At 38.6% G+C, this 14531-nt stretch overlaps 1 long non-coding RNA gene across 1 annotated transcript; it reads left to right on the top strand.

The window, feature by feature from the left end:
- Positions 1–248: 248 nt before the first annotated feature.
- Positions 249–13946, top strand: LOC138334997 (uncharacterized). The gene is made up of 4 exons (XR_011210219.1): positions 249–443; positions 768–881; positions 13429–13513; positions 13832–13946. It is a non-coding gene; the product is annotated as an uncharacterized lncRNA (long non-coding RNA).
- The last annotated feature ends 585 nt before the right edge of the window (positions 13947–14531 follow it).

Below are 14531 nucleotides of genomic sequence, written 5' to 3'. Positions count from 1 at the left end.
GGTCAGTCATCTCTGCCATATTGGAGTGCCGAGAGCCATAAAGGTATAAAACATAAGTTACAGCTTATACATTTGAAATTGGTAACATTAAGGGGAGACAATTACATTGTATTACATAATGTCTAGTTTGGGGTGTGGTATTTAGACCTGCCAGGTATCATTGGTGGGAGGGGGGGGGGGGGGGGGGGGGGGGGGGGGGGGAGTCATCTCAGGTAAGCTAATTTAACTAATTGTACTGATTAATTGTAATATTAGGGCTAATTAGTTTATTAAAAGTATGCATTTTATGTTATAATGATGAAAAATACCATTTTGTGAATATTTTTTCCTTTAATGAAACATATTAATGGTGTTTCAGGGTCATTCAAGATTTCCGGAAATATGTGTTGGTTGCACAGATTCCAGTCATGGACAAAGACATGCATCTTTTGTGCTCATTACAGGTTTGATCTTTGTTTAATTTGTTTATTTTAAACAGAAAGGCTCTGGAACCATGTTCCTGGTAAATTTGAATGTGTAAAAGGTTTGATATACATGTATCTGGTTTTCTTCCAAAATCTTCACATTTTCTATATTATAGGGGTACCTGATTATGTAATGGATTATCTCCCCTTGGCTGGGGACTTTTCCTATTTTTTCATTATATTCAGAAAGTTTAATGATGTAACTAATAATTAACTTAAACAACATTAATACTATTTCAATATTTAATACATAATTTGCAATTAATCAACACAGTGTGTAAGTTCAACATTTCATGTTTTCAGAATTACTCCGCGGGTGACTGTCCGAAGGTGAAGCCCTGTCCTGGACAAACCACTTGACCGATTAAATTCATATTACAGATTTGACATACAGCCGAAATACACTTTACATCATAGGTGAGTATTAGAATTTTAATTTCTGCTATAGGGATCAACCAACTAAATAAAAAAGACCTTCGAAATGGCCCCTGTGTATACAAGATTGAGCCCAGGATAGAATTTTAACCCGGCCGCTGATTGGCTGGCTAATTATGAATTTCAAAAGTAAAAATGTTTTCTGACAGGTAATTATTCCTAGATAACCATAATATCAATTTGGAAATTCATATTGAGATTTAGGTTCAAAATGTCAATTTTGATAATGAATAGGTAAAAACATTAGAATTTCCGGATATTTTAGTGCAAAATGCGCCTGATTTCAATAAAGCTACCCTGGTTGGAGTTTGAGCAGAAGGACCCAAACTTTTTTTTCTATCTAGTGTTATATGAGAACCTAGACTTTAATTATAGAACACAATACCTAACTAATATTTCTTTGTTTTAATAATACAGTACAAAACTTTAACAAAGTTTAACACTGTGGTCTATGTAAAATCATTTAGTTGGTTGCTCTCTATATAGTGAAATTATGGTCGACATACACGACATGTTGTCAAATATTCAAATTGAACACGACTATTGCTGGTACCGCATCACTTTCGCGATATTCACGTTGCATATACATGTAGCATATACACAGTTGAATTTTGTTTATCTTTCAATTTTCACGATATTCACGTTGCATATACATGTAGCATATACACAGTTGAATTTTGTTTATCTTTCAACTACACGTTTAGCGGACTAGGCTAATGTGTTCGATATCATATCTTGCCATTTTGACCGTTGTTTCAGGAGAACATGTGCCATAAACGCCACGTTTTGGTTTTTGGTCCGATGCTGGCCTTTCGTAATTTGTAATACTTTCAACAGCATCATTAGCAGCAGTTGCTATTTGTGCTTCGTCCTGACATCCGATATCGGCAGAATAGGAGATGCTTTCTTTAGCCAGCCGTCCAGAGACATTTTGAACATTAATAATAATAAATTAGTTTATTAAAGTGTCACGCATTGATCAACGTAAAACACATTATACAATATAAACTATACACAACACAATGATCAACACCCAGCCAGTATGCGACACATTAAAACAGTAAAAACTATCACTGATGTTATGATAAAAGTTTATCCCCTAAAAGTGAATATCACAATTTTGCTAATAGCCTAAGATTTACATATAAGCATACCAATGTCGGTGGCCAAGTAACGCCCGACATACATGGACGGGGCTAAAAAAAGAAATCGCCACTGGTTAAACAGCTAAATAGTACGGTTTATTTATTTAGCGTACATGTACGTCCTGCACTGTGTATACGATGGACCTAGGTACATGGTGCTAGTTATTTTATAGTAAAATATATATTTATTATATGGTTTGGTGTTTTGCTCGCTATTGAATGGCTGAAACTACACTTTCCCTCCACGATAGAACACGATATCCGTCAGAAAATTCCGAACTATGCATTGTGACATCATCCGAGATTGATATAAGATTCCAAAAGATCTAAGTCGTACCCAAATATAGAAATCTTTTATTTTAACGTGGTGTTGAATGACGTCACAATCACTTCAAGGGTTGATAAAAGATTCAAATTGGTTAGGTCGTACCCAAATATAGCCTAAACATTTTTTACATAATATATTTGCAAAAAATCATCACTGTTTGCGCTACGACATGGGCTAAATGGGTTCTTGTCAATGTATTCTGACATGGATACTATTTATGGAGACGATTTTAGTCATTCCAAGAATGTTTTCCAAGCTGCTGCAAAGGAACTGAAGCGCCAAGGAAAAGGCGGAATCGATCATCACCTACCGATTGAAGAAGATGACATGAGAAAAATGTATGCCTATTTTGATCTTGACAATAATGTAAAGTTACAAGAGAAAGTATTCGTAGACATGATACTGTAATTTGGACGACGAGGAAGGGAAAATATTCATATGTTAAGAATTTTCGACTTCGCAGCCAAACAAGACGGCGACGGACAACTCTGCATTTACATGAAAAAGGAAGAACTGACTAAAATCATCAAATGAATGCAATTCCTGGTAAGTGAATGCAATAGACAAAAGTCTTCATTAATTTATATACAGTACACTACATGCATATAATTTAGTCTACGCAGTGCGTATATAAAAGACGAGATAAATTGATTACGATGGATACATGTATTCAACCAACTCGCACAAGTAAAAAGGAAAACGCTATGTCATGGTATGACAACATGGCTGTTGGACACAACACCATTGATAGCATGATGAAAGCTGGACTTTCCAGAACATATAGCAACCATTCCTTGAGAGCTACTCTTGTACATCTTTTAGACAGGAAGGGTAATTTTGCGAGTAGGCATATTATGACTGTAACTGGACATCGCGCTGAAAGCTTGAAACGCCATATACTGGATACACGGAACAAAGTATGAAGCGGGACATGTCAGACGTCATTTCAAGCACATTACGTGTTGAAACCAAGTCAAAGACACCCAAATCTGATGTCTCTTCGCCCGATGTATCAAATATGGATTTGAGCTCCGTATCATTCGAACCATTATCCTCGTCTCAACTTTACAATCTTACTGAATGATTTACATACTGATGAAATTGAAAACGATGCATTCGACGAAATATTGGAAAAAAAAAATCTTTGATGTGGAAAAAATTGTGCATAATTTCATGACAAATGGTGATTAAAAGTGATGTTTAGTTGTGGTTTGTCTTTGTATTGAAAATATCTTGTACCAAAGAATGTGAAGTGCCATACCTGCGTAATCGACGAAAAGAATTTGATAATAACAGTTATCGACCTGTTTCCAGGTTGATGTGGTGGTTGGTTTGTTTGTTTGATAAGTTAACGTCATATTAACAGCCATGGTCATGTAAGGACAGCCTCCCATGTATGCAGTGTGCGAAGTGCGTGTTTTGGGAGACTGCGGTATATTCATGTTGTGTCTTCCTGTATAGTGGAACTGTTGCCCGTTTTATAGTGCTATATCACTGAAGCATGCCGCCGAAGATACTAAGCAACATACCCCACCCGGTCACATTATACTGACAACGGGCAAACCAGTCGCCCCACTCCCGTTATGCTGAGCGCTAAGCAGGAGCAGAATCTACCCCTTTTATAGACTTTGGTGTGTCTCGGCAAGGGGACAGAACCCAGAGCCTTCCTCACAGGGGCGGGCGCTCAACCAAAGGCCAAAAGTGAGGTGGTGTCAAGGGAGTCTCTAGGAAGAACAAAGTAATTTAGGGAGAAAGAAAAGATTAGATCCTAAATTTAGTCGCCTTTTACGATCATGCAATAGGGGCAGCAGGTACAATTCTTACGCCTTACCCAATTGTTTGTTTGATTTATTAACGTCCTATTAACAGCTATGGTCATGTAAGGACGGCCTCCCATGTATGCGGTGTGTTGCGTGTATGTTGTGCGAGGTGCGTGTTTTGGGAGACTGCGGTATATTCATGTTGTGTCTTCTAGTATAGTGGAACTGTTGCCCTTTTTATAGTGCTATATCACTGAAGCATGCCGCGAAGACACCAAAGCAAAACACCCTACCTCGCGGTCACATTATATGACAACGGGCGAACCGTCGTCCCATCCCTGTATGCTGAAACGCTAAGCAGGAGCAGAAAACTACAGACTTTGGTGTGATCGGCCAGGGGACAGAACCCAGAGCCTTATTACCCAAGTTTTAGTTTATCAACCCTCGGGCCTCGGGTTATATCACTTCCTCGGGTTGAAGTAAACCACCGCTAATCAACCTGGAAACAGGTTGATCAATTGAATTATAATAACCGCAAGCTGAGAATCTACACATATTCTACGAATACACGAATGAATGAAATTGCAATTATGAACCCTAAAGCAGTTGAAAGTTCAAATGGTCAAAGTTAAGTAAATCGAAGTAACAAGACCACATATAATTGATTTGTTCAAACATTAACATTATACTTTACTAGAACACATACAATTGATTTAAGTTGTTTTTAATTCATTTTTGGGTATGAGCGTAAAGTGAGGAGGGCAGCCCAAAACCTACAATTGCTCACTGTATCCATCCAAAAAATATTCAAATAATAATATATGAACAAACGAATATCACATCTCAATTTCACTCACATAACCTTTGAGTTGTACTCATTTGTGTACTTATCTGACACTGAAGGTCGGTTAACTTGACCCCCTTCCCAGGGGGAAACATGAGACCCAAGGGTCATATAATTCACCCCCCTCAATACCCCCAATTTTTGTAAAGGACTTTAAAGACCTTTCCATCTATGCGGAGTATTTTATTCTACCAGTTCCGGAATTTCAGAAGATTTTTGATGTTTTAGTTAGCCTATTTGACCCGTTTTGGATCCGCCCCTAAGGGATCAGTCATGGAAAATTTGTTAATAGGATTCAATGGCTATCACATAGGGATATCTCTAATATAATGACTAAATAATGCTCAAAATGTGTTTTCCCTATATAAACTATAGTAAAACTTGACCCCCTCCCCAGGGGAAAACCTGAGACCCAAGGGTCATACAATTCACAATTTTCATAAAACACCTGAAGACCTATCCATCTATGAAAAGTATTTGTTTCTAACATTTCCAGTATTTAAGAAGAAGATTTTTAAAGTTTTAGCCTATTTGCCCCTTTTGGCCCCGCCCCTCTGCCCCAAGGGGGTTGACCAGGACCAATATGGATATGATATTTAAATGTAATCTCAGGCTAATAATTCTAAAAACAAGTTTGACTCATTTCCTGTGAAAATTGAGCAAAAAAATGCTCATAAATGTGTTTTTCTCTTTATAAACTATAGTAAATTTGACCCCCTCCCGAGGAGGAAACTTGAGACCCCAGAGTCACATAATTCACAATTTTCATAAAACACCTTAAGACCTGTCCATCTATGAAAAGTATTTGATTCTACCATTTACAGTATTTAAGAAGATTTTTAAAGTTTTAGCCTATTTGCCCCTTTTGGTCCCGTCCCTCTGCCCCGAGGGGGTTGATCAGGACCAATATAGATATGATATTAAAATATTATCTCGGGCTAATAATTCTAAACAATTTTTTGAAATTAAAAATTTAGCAAAAAATGCTCATAAATATGTTTTCCCTATATAAACTATAGTAATTTTTTTGTAAAGGACTTAAAGACCTTTCCATCTATAAAGATTATGCGATTCTACAATTTCCAGAATTTCAGAAGATTTTTTAAGTGATAGCCAATTTGACCCCGCCCCTAAGGCCCCTGGGGATCAGTCATGGAAAATTGGTTAATAGGATTCAATGGCCATCTCATACTGATAATTCTGACAATATTTGACTCATTTCCTATTACAAATGATCAAATAACTCAAAAATGTGTTTTCCCTATATAAACTATAGTAAGCTTAACCCCTCCCCTGGGGGAAACCTTAGACCCCAGGGTCATATAATTCACATTTTTTGTAAAGGACCTTGAGACCTTTCTATCTATGAAGAGTATTTAATTCCATCACATCTGTGAGTGGAGGACAAGGTTTTTGAAATTTTAGTCAATTTAACCCCTTTTAGCCCCTCCCATAGCTCCCTGGGGGGTGGGGACCATATAATTCACAATTTTGATTGGCCTTATGCCTAAGGTTTGTGCAAAATTTCATTGAAATTGCTTCAGCAGTTTTGGAGGATAAGTCGAAAATGTGAATTGTTTACGGACATATGACGGACAAAAGGTGACCTAAAAACGTAAGTGCCTTAAAAATCATATGAATAAGTGTTAGAAGGTAGTCGGTTTTTCAGGACACCTGCTTCCTGAATATATTTTGTGCACAAATTAAAGTCCACACATTTAAATCTTATTGTAACAGTTCATAAGCATTAGTTATTAGTTTACGTCATATTTATTAACCACTAGGGTTATTCAAGGACATACCAGGTTTATTGGTCCAGGAAGGCCAGAGTACCCGAAGAACAAACATCAACCAGCTGTCACTACCTATCAATTGACCCAGATGAGATTAGAACTTGCGATTCAAAGTTGGAAGAATTGTGCTAATATGTCGGAACATACCATTCTGCCACCGTGACCCCAATCTGATTAAAACAAAGATCCTTAACCCCTCCGTTCAATTATCCAACGTAGTGATAATAAGGATCTGTATTTAAATCAGATTGTCCTTTAAGCAGTAATAAAACAATATAATGGTAAAGAAAATAGTTATATATATTGTATATTTTCGATTGATTATATACCGCATAGTAGATGTATACAAACACTGTCGATGACCCGTAGAGAAGCGCGTGAAGGGTATTAAAGTGGAAGGAAACCAGATTGTCCGGAGAGAAACCCCATGTGATCGGGCAGGTGACCCCTGACCTTTTCACTTCCGTCTCGAGATCGAATCCCTGCCATTTAGGTGAAAAATGAATGTCTTGACCACGACATAAGCCGATCACCCACAGTTGAGAACAATGATATCAATACCCATGTACTGAAAAAATGTAAATAGGCCAGTGTAACCCAAATAAAAACATCCTCAAAAGGTTGATTGTCCTTGAACACAGTTAAAGAGATGTTCGACATAATGATTGATTTAGCTCCCCTTGATAAACACTCTGACGCCACATCAGCAAAACAGAACCTGTTTTGAATGAAGAATCGATGCAATTTTAGGAAATTAGTGTCATTTGGCGACTTTCTTCGCCGGTCAATCTTCATCAGCAGCAGCTTGACTAATTGGTTATTCATTATTGATATTTCATCAGTTATCTGCTTTCGCATTAGACGTTTGTCAAACAGTGAATTCAACTTTCAGTTTGTCTTCAACTTGTTGTATTGCAGGATATTTAAAAGAGTTCAGCTAACATAGTCTGGTGATCAATGCGTCTCTCGCTAAACGATTGTCTTGATTTGTTCTCAATATATTCCTATCAACAACAAAATGGTCTCCATTGTGTGACAAAGTGTTGACACTGTGAAATCATTTTCTCGCAGTAGATATTCGATGTAGGTCCTATCAACAGACAAGGCTTTCCCCTTTAGGTAATATGTTGCATATATGAAATTCTGTTTTCGGAGGCTGCGGTATATTCTTCTGTAGGGTGCAAATTAAACGGAACGTAAACCATTAAACATTTGTATTCCGTTATAAAAAACAAGAGGCCCAGAGGGCACGTGTATATGCAATTATAACAGTACGCTTAAGATTTGAATAATATATTATTTATTTTGATTGAAATTTCTGAGAGAGGTGTTATTTCATTTGAAGATAGAATTCCGTGCATTTCACGTTATTTTTTTAATTATTCATCCGTATTAGCTCACCTGGTCCGAAGGACCGAGGTGAGCTTATGGGATACTGTGGCGTCCGGCGTTCGTCAACAATTGACTTCTTCTCCATAACCACTGGTAGAATTTCAACAAAATTTGACTGGTAGCATCCTTATGGGCTACTAAGTGAAAATTGTACAAATGATGCGGCCAACCCCCCCAGAGGCCTGAGGGGTGGGGTCAATTGCCATATAAACGACTTCTCTGAAACTAAGCATGAGATAGCACCCATAATGCAATGGAAGCATCCTTATAGGGTGGGCGGATTCAAAATTGTACAAATGATGCGGCTGATCACCCCCTCCCCCCCCTCTCCCGGGGCCTGGTCAAAAGTAGTCAATTTGGCTATTTCCATATAAACGACTTCTCTGAAACTAAGCATGGGATAGAACCTATAATGCAATGGTAGCATCCTTATAGGGTGGGGATTAAAAATTGTACATATAATGGGGCTGACCCCTGGGGGCCCGAGGGACGGGATCAAAGGGGTCAATTTCGCTTTTTCCATATAAACGACTTCTTCTATGAAACTAAGCATAGGATAGTACTCATAATGCAATGGTAGCATTTTAATAGGATGGGGAATCAAAATTGTACAAATGATGCGGCTGACTCCCTGGGGGCCTGAGGGTCCGGGTCAAAAGGTGTAAATTTTACTATTTCCATATAAAAGATTTCTTCTCTGAAACTATGTATTGGATAGCATATTTGTATGGTATCTGTAGCATTATATGGTTGGGATTCAAAATTGAACAAATTTAGGGGTCAATTTAGCTAATTTTTCCAATTCGTGGGTTTATTAGTTTAACGTCCTATTAACACAGCCAGGGTCATGTAAGGACGTGCCAGGTTTGTTGGTGGAGGAAAGCCGGAGTACCCGGAGCAAAACCACCGACCAGCGGTCAGTACCTGGCAACTGCCCCACTTGGGGTTCGAACCCGCATCCCAGAGGCGAAGGGCTTGTTGTAACATGTTTGGACATCTAAACCACTCGGCCACCGCGGCCCTCTCTTTCTAAACAACTCGGCCCTCTCCTTCTAAGAGTCTTTTTGATAATTACTAAAAAAAACAGGTGAGCGATACAGGCCCTCTTGGCCTCTTGTATTCTTGTTTATTTCTAATTGTCCTTCTTTTGTAGTTCCCTGGGTTTTTTTTTAAGTACAGTTCGGGTTTCATGCCTTTAATGTATTCGTCTGCCTTCTTCCTCCTGATTTGTTCTTTAAACCGACATACAATAACACTGTCGAGTTTTTACGCCTCCATTTTCTGTCTTTTATCTCTGATTAAACATCATATGTAGGTATTTCGCGATTATTCACTTGGCTTACTATTGGCCCATGGATACTTTGTGGGGATGTTGCTGTTTTATGATGATTCGGACCTCTTCCTCTTTGCATTTAATGCTAACGGGTTAAGAATGTACTGTAGGGAGTTAGAACTGTGTCTATTGCATGATTTGTAAGAGACAACTAAATTCCGGTTTTTAAACTTTTCTTCTTCCTAGCGTCTCCCTTGTCCGCTGTAGTGCAACGATGTATGTTTCCCTGCCGGTAGGGCGCTAGATCACCTCCTGCCCCTATTGTATAATCGTAAAAGGCGACTAAATCTATGATCTTATATTTTCTCTTCTTCCTAACTGTTTGTTTGTTTGTTTGTTTGATTACTTAACTTCCTATTAACAGTCGTGGTCATGTTGGGACGACCTCCTATGTATGCAGTGTGAAGCGTGTGTGAACTGTGAGGTGTTTGTTTTGGGAGACTGTGGTGTGTTCGTGTTGTGTGTGTCTTCTCGTATAGTAGAACTGTTGCCCTTTTAAGTGTTAAATATCACTGCTGCCGAATATACTTAGCAACAGATCCCACCCGGTCACATAATACTGACAACTTTGTTTGTTTGATTAATTAACGTCATATCAACAGACATGGTCATGTAAGGACGGCCTCCCATGTATCAGTGTGTTGCGTGTATGTTCATGTTGTGTCTTCTTGCCGTTTGCTCTACTAAATGTGTAAGGCCCATGGGAATAGAACGACAGGGAGCTTTTTTAAGTGAAATATTGGCTTTTAAAATCTGACTCCTCCTTAATCCTTGGAATGGGTTACAACCATATATGAATGAAGGGCTTACCAAGTTTGTTCAACAAATGACATTTGCCTATTCAGAAACTTACATATTCAAATTTAGGGTGTTCTTGTCATGGGACGGCCTCCCATGCATGTGGTGTGCTGCGTGCACGTTGTGCGAGGTGCATGTTTTGGGAGACTGCGGTATATTCTTGTTGTGTGTCTTCTTGTATAGTGGAACTGTTGCCCTTTTTATCGTGCTACATCACTGAAGCATGCAACCGAAGACACCAAGAAACACACCCCCCAAGTGGTCACATTATACTGACAACGGGCGAACCAGTCGCCCCACTCCCGTTATGCTGAGCGCTAAGCAGGAGCAGAATCTACCACTTTTATAGACTTTGGTTCGTCTCGACCAGGGAACAGAACCCAGTGTCTTCCTCACAGGGGCTCATTTCAAGGCCAAAAGTGAGGCGGTGCCAAGGGAGGCATTAGGAAAGATGAAAAGATAAGATCCTAAATTTAGTCGCCTTTTACGATCAACCGCCCTACCTGCAGGGCTAATGTTAGTCCGCTAAACCTGCCTATATTATTAGGTTTTTAGCCCACCATCATCAGATGGTGGGCTATTCAAATCGCCTTTCGTCCGTGGTCCGTCGTCGTCCGTCCGTCCTTCCGTCCGTCCGTCCGTCCGTCCGTTAACAATTCTTGTTACCGCTATTTCTCAGAAAGTACTGAAGGGATCTTTCTCAAATTTCATATGTAGGTTCCCCTAGGACCCTAGTTGTGCATATTGCATTTTGCGACCGATCGGTCAACAAGATGGCCGACAGGCGGCCATCTTGGATTTTGATAGTTAAAAGTTTGTTACCGCTATTTCTCAAAAAGAACTGAAGGGATCTTCTCAAATTTCATATGTAGGTTCCCCTAGGACCCTAGTTGTGCATATTGCATTTTGCGACCGATCGGTCAACAAGATGGCCGACAGGCGGCAATCTTGGATTTTGATAGTTAAAGTTTGTTACCGCTATTTCTCAAAAAGTGCTGAAGGGATCTTTCTCAAATTTCATATGTAGGTGCCCCTAGGACCCTAGTTGTGCATATTGCATTTCGGGACCAATCGGTCAACAAGATGGCCGACAGGCGGCCATCTTGGATTTTGTTAGTTAAAGGTTGTTACCGCTATTTCTCAAAAAGTACTGAAGGGATCTTTCTCAAATTTCATATACAGGTTCCCCCAGGACCCTAGTTGTGCATATTGCATTTTTGGACCGATCAGTCAACAAGATGGCCGACAGGCGGCCATCTTGGATTTTGATAGTTAAAAGTTTGTTACCGCTATTTCTCAAAAAGAACTGAAGGGATCTTTCTCAAATTTCATATGTAGGTTCACCTAGGACCCTAGTTGTGCATATTGCATTTTGGGACCGATCAGTCAACAAGATGGCCGACAGGCGGCCATCTTGGATTTTGATAGTTTAAGTTTGTTACAGCTATTTCTCAAAAAGAACTGAAGGGATCTTTCTCAAATTTCATATGTAGGTTCACCTAGGACTCTAGTTGTGTATGTTGCATTTTGGGACCGATCGGTGAACAAAATGGCCGACAGGCGGCAATCTTGGATTTTGATAGTTTACTGTTTGTTACCCAAATTTCTATTTCTCAAAAAGTACTGAAGGGATCTTTCCTCAAATTTGTTATATTTCTCAAAAGTAGGTTCCCCTAGAACCTAGTTGTGCATATTGCATTTAAGGACTGCTCCATAATGCTTTTTGGACTGATCGGTAAAAAAGATGGCCAACCGGCCGCCATCTTAGATTTCATTGTTGAAGTTTGTTACCACTTTTTCTTAGAAAGTACTATAGCGATCTGTCTCAAATTTTATATGTAGTGTGTTTGAAAAAGTTTGAAAAGCAGGGAAAAGATCCTCTTTCCATTGTCAGACATAAATCATTCTTTGGTGGGCGCCAAGATCCCTCTGGGATCTCTTGTTTAAATATTTTTTTGCCTAATATATAGTCAGCTCGCGGTACCTCTTAAAAATGTGAAATCGTAGGCCAGATTTTGCCTACGCTACGTCAGCGGTTATAGTTCTAATATATCGTCCATGCAATGCCGGGAAAACATACACATACCTATATATTGGGATCTTATGTACTCCACTGCCCCCATGTTACATCCCATTTATGAAATTAAACAACTCTGCACAATGAAATACTTCCGAGACCCTTCTATTTCACACATTTGTAATGGCCGCCGTATACACATTTAGTAGAGCAAACGGCAAGAAGACACAACATGAATATACCGCAGTCTCCCAAAACACTCACCTCGCACAACATACACGAAACACACAGCATACATGGGAGGCCGTCCTCACATAACCCTAGCTGTTAATAGGACGTTAATTAATTAAACAAACAAACAAACCAATCAACTTCGCTTCCGGTTTTATTTTTAAAAAACAACGTGTAGTTGAAAGATAAACAAAAAATGCTAGCCAGTTAGAGTTTTTATAGCGAACGCAACCGGAAGTATAAGAGTCAGTCACTGGAGCCGAGTGAGTCCATGGATACAAAGGTAAGTCGCCAAGTTTTAGAATAATATGTGTCACTGTGACTATGCATGCAGTTTATTTAGAATTGGCCAGTATGTTAATGGTACATATAACGTAGATTCAGGTAATTAGCACGGCTGTAAACGTGTGACATGTGCGTTTAACATCAGATGGGTACGATGACATGGGTGCGCGGTGCATGGTCTCCTCAGTTGTCAGAATTTAGTTCACAGAACTGTATGCATGTTCCAGTTTAGGTGAACCAGGAATTAGCGGTCAAATCAAGAAATTGGGGGGTCAGTCATCTCTGCCATATTGGAGTGCCGAGAGCCATAAAGGTATAAAACATAAGTTACAGCTTATACATTTGAAATTGGTAACATTAAGGGGAGACAATTACATTGTATTACATAATGTCTAGTTTGGGGTGTGGTATTTAGACCTGCCAGGTATCATTGGTGGGGGGGGGGGGTCATCTCAGGTAAGCTACTTTAACTAATTGTACTGATTAATTGTAATATTAGGGCTAATTAGTTTATTAAAAGTATGCATTTTATGTTATAATGATGTAAAATACCATTTTGTGAATATTTTTTTCCTTTAATGAAACATATTAATGGTGTTTCAGGGTCATTCAAGATTTCCGGAAATATGTGTTGGTTGCACAGATTCCAGTCATGGACAAAGACATGCATCTTTTGTGCTCATTACAGGTTTGATCTTTGTTTAATTTGTTTATTTTAAACAGAAAGGCTCTGGAACCATGTTCCTGGTAAATTTGAATATGTAAAAGGTTTGGTATATCTGGTTTTCTTCCAAAATCTTGACATTTTCTATATTATAGGGGTACCTGATTATGTAATGGATTATCTCCCCTTGGCTGGGGACTTTTCCTATTTTTTCATTATATTCAGAAAGTTTAATGATGTAACTAATAATTAACTTAAACAACATTAATACTATTTCAATATTTAATACATAATTTGCAATTAATCAACACAGTGTGTAAGTTCAACATTTCATGTTTTCAGAATTACTCCGCGGGTGACTGTCCGAAGGTGAAGCCCTGTCCTGGACAAACCACTTGACCGATTAAATTCATATTACTGATTTGACACACAGCCGAAATACACTTTACATCATAGGTGAGTATTAGAATTTTAATTTCTGCTATAGGGATCAACCAACTAAATAAAAAAGACCTTCGAAATGGCCCCTGTGTATACAAGATTGAGCCCAGGATAGAATTTTAACCCGGCCGCTGATTGGCTGGCTAATTATGAATTTCAAAAGTAAAAATGTTTTCTGACAGGTAATTATTCCTAGATAACCATAATATCAATTTGGAAATTCATATTGAGATTTAGGTTCAAAATGTCAATTTTGATAATGAATAGGTAAAAACATTAGAATTTCCGGATATTTTAGTGCAAAATGCGCCTGATTTCAATAAAGCTACCCTGGTTGGAGTTTGAGCAGAAGGACCCAAACTTTTTTTCTATCTAGTGTTATATGAGAACCTAGACTTTAATTATAGAACACAATACCTAACTAATATTTCTTTGTTTTAATAATACAGTACAAAACTTTAACAAAGTTTAACACTGTGGTCTATGTAAAATCATTTAGTTGGTTGCTCTCCATAGTGAAATTATGGTCGACATACACGACATGTTGTCAAATATTCAAATTGAACACGACTATTGCTGGTACCGCATCACTTTCGCGATA

Source organism: Argopecten irradians, chromosome 11 (genome assembly GCF_041381155.1).
Source record: "Argopecten irradians isolate NY chromosome 11, Ai_NY, whole genome shotgun sequence".
Lineage (NCBI taxonomy): Eukaryota > Metazoa > Mollusca > Bivalvia > Pectinida > Pectinidae > Argopecten > Argopecten irradians.
The sequence above is the reverse complement of the archived record's forward strand: the minus strand, read 5'-3'. Positions and strand labels throughout refer to the sequence as shown.